The 7,753-nt window shown below is 36.1% G+C and overlaps 1 pseudogene; it reads right to left on the bottom strand.

Moving 5' to 3' along the window:
- Window positions 1-2,567: 2,567 nt before the first annotated feature.
- Window positions 2,568-5,150, bottom strand: LOC142518292 (importin subunit alpha-4-like; annotated as a pseudogene).
- Between the last annotated feature and the right edge of the window lie 2,603 nt (window positions 5,151-7,753).

Raw genomic sequence — 7,753 nt, 5'->3', positions numbered from 1 at the left:
AATTTCAGTTATATATGAATTCACTCTTTCTCAAATGCGCATATGTGATGTTATTCATAGGATCTGGAGTGTTTGCTAGATTTTGAAGAATAATTCTCGGAGTCAGTCAGCCTTTGAATGGATTCATTTTTTTGTCTTACTTCTGTCTTCTTTTTTTTTTTTTAAATGAATTACTTTCATTAATAAGTGTAAAAAGATAGTACAGATACAGCTTCTCTAGGCATGCCCAGGGAAGGAAAATCATAACGATTTCCATATCCAAAACATCCTGCTAAAAGCCTCTACAACTGCATTAGCACTAAGAATACATAAAAAACATAAGATCTTAATTCTTTTGATTATGCCTTCCACCTTTGGTTTCTCACTCTCAAATATAGCTATGTTCCTAGCATTCCACACATTATAGACGTTGGTGCCAGTGCCACACATCTCATCTTATTCAATGTCGAATTTCCTCGATAAGTACCTCTAAAAGCTCTTAGGACCGCGGTCGAAGTACCCATTATCTTTTTCATTCCAAGACATTCACGGACACCTGCCCAAATTCTGCTCGAAACATTGCACCGAAAATACAGGTGTGCAAAAGACTCTACATCCGCATTACACAGCGCACAAGATTTATCAGTGAAAAATCCAAGCCTATCACGAGTAAGGAAATTGTTATGAGCAAATAACAAAGCGCAAACCTGTGTTTTGGTATGACAAAAGATTTCACGATTAGAGGTTTCCAAGGCCATCACCCTACTGAATGTGCAAAGAACTTGTACGCTCAACCGATCCCTGCATTACCACAGAACCAACCGTCCAAGCATGTCACAGTTGCATCTACAGAACCCATTTCCCGAGCCAATGCATTCCTGAGGCCCATAATCTGTTTTATCAACAGCGACTCATCTCCTCTCCATTCCCATTGCCAAACATCCCCAAATCTACTGTAAGTATGATTCACCCATCTGATCCATAGACTATCACTAGTAGAATTTCCTTGATTTACTTTGCATATTCAATGAAGTCATAGGTAGATAGTTTCCGAAGTAGATGCACGTGAAGTGATATGGTACCATTTTACTTCGCATTATAACCGAAGTCTTATCCAAGAAATTAGCGAAGTCTTTGTTCGGTTCAATGAGGGAAAACTGGTCTGGAATTAGACCGATGATGAATTAAAACAACGTCTTTTACGTCATTGATTTCGTAAAGTGCAGAAGTAATAGCTTATATATAACTGCATAGTTTATATTGATTGACGAAGTAAATGTATTGTATAACTTCACAAGTTTTGTATTTTGGTGATGTAAATAATGCGAACGACTTTCCTGTTATGGAACTATGATGAAGTAAATATATTCTATAACTTCATCAAAATTTTTATCTGTTGAAGTATTTGATATTTTGTTACTTCAAAATTTAAATTTGTTGACGAAGTAGTCGATTTAAAATACTTTATTTTTTTTTGTTATAGTGAAGTAATTAATAAAGAACGACTTCACAATTGTTGAGTTGTGGTGAAGTAAATTCTTTTTTTAACTTCGACACAATTTTAGTATGACGAATTATTTTATGTTTTATTACTTCATCATTTAATTTAGTGTTGAAGTAAATAATCATATTTTATTGCAACACAATTTTAATTTAACGAAATATTTCTTGATCACTACCACACTAATTTAATAAAATAGTGAAGTAAAAACATAATTTTCACTTTATCAAAATAATTTAATTAATATACAATAATACCACTATATACACACATACACACATTTATAACTTAAAATACATTAATTCTATTCATAAATTATCCATCTAAAAATGATGAAAATCCACGAATTCACAAGTACATATATCAATCCACAAGTATATATCCACAAATTCACAAGTATAACCCAAAAATATATCCACAAGTACGTATAACCCAAAAATATATCAGCAAGTATATCCATAAAACCAAAAGTGTATATCCACAAGTATGTCCTAAAATGCACAATGACGCACATGATCCATTTAAGCACCTACATAAGAGTAGACGAATTCGCTCCATTCACTTCTGACTTCATCATATTGAGATTGGTTGTAATAATGGTTTTTGATTGATCCTGCAAACTAAAATGTAAAAAGTACAAAATGCATTAAATTAATAAGATCATTCATCCAATGACAGTTGGCGAAACCTTCCAACTTAGGTTACACTTTCCCACTTAGGTTAGACTTTGCCACCTGCACAAACTTTGATATGAACCAATCTCAGATACATTTTTACTCAAATCAATCATCAAACTATATGCATGAGTATGGTTACTGTTAAAATATAATGAAACCTAAGAAAGTTGCAAAAAGAAATAAAACACGGCATCTAAATGGAACCCTTTCATTAACACCACTTCAGCTTATGCAGCAAATAATTAACAGTAGGCGATGGATGGCTTCATTAAAAACAAGATTTCATCAGCAGCATAATATGCACAAATTTTAACATTCCTTTAGCATTAGCAGAGAGCAAAGCTGAATGGGATCTGGAGAGATAAACATGACAAGCAGGTAGGAAAAGAATAGGAAGAAACATAAAATATTCAAACTCCTGTAATGAGAATAGTAACATACACCAAAATCTCCACAAGTCGGGGGCAGACACCTGCCTCAATCACATATTGAATTTATCGTTCGTTCCATCAGAAAGAAAAGAAAGAGCCCAGCAGGCATCAGTCAACGCCTCCTCATCATTTAAGTGAATAAGTTGCCTAAGAACAGGCAAGGCAGGCTCCACCTGATCAAGTTTCCAAAAATCAAACCATCTGTCACACTAATTACCCACCAAAACAAATTACGAACACAACATAATCAAAGTCATCATTTTTTCAGTAACTAGAGGCCAAAAAATTTGAGAAGATAAGACATCATATGACATGAAATCACCTCATACCTGCTCAAAGGGCGTGGGTGGCTTCCCATGGCAGAAATTAGACAATGTCCATGTAGCATTTCTCAGCATGGAAAGCTTTGAATTATCATTCAACTGAGCTAGCAGAGGCGCAAGAGCACCATATCCAAGGACAAGATCCCTGCAGGTTGGAGAATCACCTGCAACATTACCCAGAGCCCAGACTGCCTGCTCAATAAATATCATTCGAGGCAAATACATTAGTCATGCCGATGATAACTAACAACAATCAACATGATCACATATGCCACAAGATTGAAGGTTATTGGAAATCAAATATTAACGTGCCACGGGCCACCAGAATACAGTACAAAAATTCCAAGAAAACATTCCTCGGTGAGGGCCAAGAAACTATTTGCTCATGGACATCATCACTGGTAGAACCAAGAAGGTGTGCAAACTTAGGAACAGCACCATGTTCAATAACAACCCTTGTATGCTCAGACGTCCCAGAAGCAAAATTTTTCAAAGCCCATGCAGCTTCAAACTGCAATATGAAAAACAATTCTTCATAACCAACAGGAACAGAAGTACTGTGTCGAAGACATTAAATGAGGAATCCTCGTGGAGAACTTACTTGAAGCTGAGGCAGGTCATTCGTATCAAGGAAATCCACAAACCTAGGGATAACCCCAGACTTAATCACCTCATCAGTTGGAGGGCTTCGCTCTGCAAAGTGAGGAAATTAAAAACAATAAGGTAAAAGCATGCACACCAAATTCTTCAAATTTTTAGCTTTTGTGAAACAACAATACCAATTGATAGAAGCTTTCTAAATTGTGTAGTTGCCTCCACTTGAGCAGCATGATCAGCAGACCATACTCCTTGGACCATCAGAGGAATACTTTCTAAATGTCAAATTAAATTGATTGTGAACACCACAAAAGTAGTGCTAGCAGCTTATATCCCAGACTAAAGGTTAACTAAAAAATTTAAATAAAACAACAAATAGGGGAACACCATTGATTTGAGATTACAAGATATGTTTCAACACAATATGCATACAGAATCGGGAAACCGGAGGCAAGCAATATTTCAGACCCTCGGCTGAGAAGCAAAACTGCTATTTTGCACAGAAAAGGATTTTCAGAAACCAGAAAGTAGAGATCTGATTAAGTAACAGTCAATCAGGAATGAGAATAAGTGGGTTGGGAAGTATCAATGACATTTACTGTAACGACCATGGGCTATCCCGATCTTGGGCTCCCTCGGGGGCGTTGTCCCGTTTTGGGTTCCCACTGGGGCCTTTTCCCTCACGGGCTTTCCCATGCGTCATTACTCATAGAACTTCTCCAGCCCAGGCACTGGAGCTTTTACCTTCCAGGATTAGAATCCAAGACCTCTTGAACTTATATAGGTCTTAATGGCAGAAATCTTGGTACCAGTTGAGCTAGTAGATCAGTGAAGACTCGATGACAGTGAGAGTGAAAAGTGTGGAAAACAAAGGAAAAGAGAGGGCACGCTAAATGCTTATAAGCTTTCAAGAAGCAAACCAGCCTAGAGGGATACTTCAACGTGTTATCAGCTTAGTTTAAGAAGCTTATTTCCCTAAGTGTGTGAGAACATCCTTGTTCAGTTCTCACACACGTACATACTCACCACCACCCAAATATAGTCTTCCACAAAGACGTTAAACTTGTGTATGTAGTCTTTCTCACATAGACGTTAAAGAAGTGTTGGCTGAAAGGTATTGCCTTAAGTCTAGACTAGGAGTTCAGTTAGGCAGTGGACAAGTCCTAAGCTGGGTGGGTTTGTACAAGTAGTTGTATAAATCAAAGTCTTCTAGTGGATCCTACCCGAGGTGGTAGAAGGGGTGACGTAGGAGCAGTTGAAGTCTCCGAACATCCATAAACATATCTTGTGTATTTAACTGATTAACTGTTGTTTTCAAACTGAGTTGATCAGTTAGAGGATCCGTCAGTTTAGTTCTTGCGATAACTGAACTGATATATGCGACAACTGATCCCCTGCTTTTCAGATATTCAGTTTACATATCTTAAAATGTTTTCCAATTTAACAATCTTCTTCACGAAAGATTACTTCGAGTTTATTCCGCTTGGTTTTTAACAAAACTCAATTTAATTCATCAGTGTTAACATTCTTAGAACACGAGCTATTGCAGCTCATTGGAGAATATTGTGTTTGAAAAACCTTCAAAGGCACCAGTACACGATCCTTCAATTAGTATTAGAGCTACTTGTTCTAAGAAGAACATTTACAATTTTCCTTTCAACTGATGTATATATTCAAATGTAAAATACAAGGAAACTTATTTGATTAAATAAACATCATGCTTATTCAGTTGTATTTCGCTGTGACTGAATGGATATTTTCAGATTTCCTCTCTACCTTGCTTGAACGATTATAACCTCTGAATGAATGATTAAATAATTACTTTTCAAATATGAACTTTTATTCAATTTTTGAGAGGGAGTTTTTCTTGTACTCTCAAAATGAAAAATTGTTTCTCAATCAGTTTTTAAAATTCAGTTGTTAAGGAGGAGCTTTCTTCAACTGAAGGTGCTCTCTTAACTCTATTTTTCAAAGAGGTTTTCAATTCAGTCTTTGAGGGGGAGGTTTTCTTTTAGCCTCAATCCTTAAATTGTTTTTCAAAACCGTATTTAACTCAGTTCTACAAGAAATTTCAGAATCAACAACAAACATACGACAACGGTTTTAACTAAAACCGTTGTTAAAAGTTTTTTAACAACGGTTTTAGTTAAAACCGTTGTCGTAGATCATTTTTTAAGCAAAAGACAACGGTTTTTATAAAATCGTTGTCTTTTGGGGGTCAAAGAGAACGGTTTTTAGGGTCAATGACAACGGTTCTGTAAAACCGTTGTAAAACCGTTGTCTTTTGGGGGTCAAAGAGAACGGTTTTTAGGGTCAATGACAACGGTTCTGTAAAACCGTTGTCTATGGACGTTTATGACAATGGTTTCATGAACCATTGTCTATTAGCGTGTTTTTTTAGACAATCGACAACGGTTTTAGAAAACCGTTGTCGACTAGCGTTTGTATAGAATAAAACACAAAGGTATTTAGCGACGGTTTTCCTACAACCGTTGCTAATGTTAGCGACAGTTATAGCTAAATCGTCGCTAATTTCTAATTAGCGACGATTTAATTTTAACCGTCGCTAACGTTAGCAACAGAATCAAGTAAAACTGTTGCTAATTTGAAATTAGCGACGATTTAGCTATAACTGTCGCTAACATTAGCGACGGTTGTAGGAAAACTGTCGCTAATTTCAAAAATTCGATACCACCTAAAATTCCCTCCATTTTCTTCCACCACTCTCTATAAATACCTGCAAATTCGCTCCATTTTCTTCCACTTCACTTCACAACACTTAAAATTTTTCTCAATTACATGATTTTACAACTTCACAACACTTAAAATTTTTTTCTCTTACACGATTTTACCACTTCACAACACTTAAAATTTTTATCTCTTACACGATTTTATCACTTCAAAACAATTAAAATTTTTAAATCTTACACAATTTTATCACTTCACGACACTTAAATTTTTTTATCTCTTACACGATTGTACTAATTCACAACACAGATTTATTAAATTATTAAATTTTTTTTATTTTACCTAAAATATTAGCGACGGAATTCATGTATAAACCGTCGCTAAGTAGCGACGGTTTAGGACATGAATATCGTATTTAGCGACGGTTATTAATAAACCGTCGCTAAGTTTAGCGACGGTGTAACAAACAGTCGCTAATTAACGACGGTTTATATATGCATTCCGTCGCAAATATCATTTGCGACGGTTTTGAACAACCGTCGCAAATTGTAGCTACGACAACGTTCACAAACCGTTGTCTTTGAGCGAACCATTTAACAACAGTGGCTTTAACAACAGTTTTAAAAGGGACTACGACAACGGTGGAAAACCGTTGTCGTATGACATTTTCTTGTAGTGAACGTTCTTGAGGGGAGAATTTAACGATGTTTAAATGGACTAACCTTGATTTGAATATATTGTTCTTAACTGCTCAAGTTTTGCGATCATAAAAAAAGGGGAGATTGTTGGAACTTTTCAAGTTTGCAATCTTAATTTTGATGTTAACAAAACTTATTATTTTTGTGTTACTAATGATTTAGCTTAGTGTGCAGAAGCTAGGATCAGTTACGAGTTGTTTACATCGAAAAATGAAGATCCATTTGATCGCACAAACCAAATCAGGTGAACTGATACGTCAAATGAGCAGTTCAGCTGATCTCCCAGTTGATAGGTTGTTCAGCAAGAGAATCTTAAAAACCTGGTCAGCCGAAGTAGTGTTCAAGTGATGAAGAAGCCCAGCTGATCAGTTCAATTGAACGAGAGTGAAATCAGTTCAACTGACGATTCAACTGATTTCACCACCCCAACTGAAGATCAGTTCAGCTGACTAGTTCGGAGCGTCAGTTAAGAATCTTTCAGCTGTAGATGAAGACAAACTCATTCAGTGCTTTCCAGCTATACACAAAGGTACAAACCAATTGTCCAGTCAAAGGAAAATAATGGACATTGCATCAGAGTATAAAAGACAAACGTTTCAGAAGGACAATATAGGTCGTGACACAAAGCCCAAAGAACGAATTCAAAATGCAACATATACAATTATTGAGTCTCACTGTACGAACAATTTTCCGCGTATATAAATATAAGATTAGTGAAGACTCGATGAGAGTGAGAAGTGTGGAAAACAAAAAAAAAGAGAGGGCACGCTAAATGCTTATAAGCTTTCAAGAAGCAAACCAGCCCAGAGGAACACTTCAACGTGTTATCAGCTTAGTTTAAGAAGCTTATTTCCCTCAG

This window comes from Primulina tabacum, chromosome 11 (genome assembly GCF_025594145.1).
Source record: "Primulina tabacum isolate GXHZ01 chromosome 11, ASM2559414v2, whole genome shotgun sequence".
In the NCBI taxonomy this organism is placed as follows: Eukaryota; Viridiplantae; Streptophyta; class Magnoliopsida; order Lamiales; family Gesneriaceae; genus Primulina; species Primulina tabacum.
Note: the sequence above shows the minus strand (reverse complement) of the source record. Positions and strands in the feature narration are given on the sequence as shown.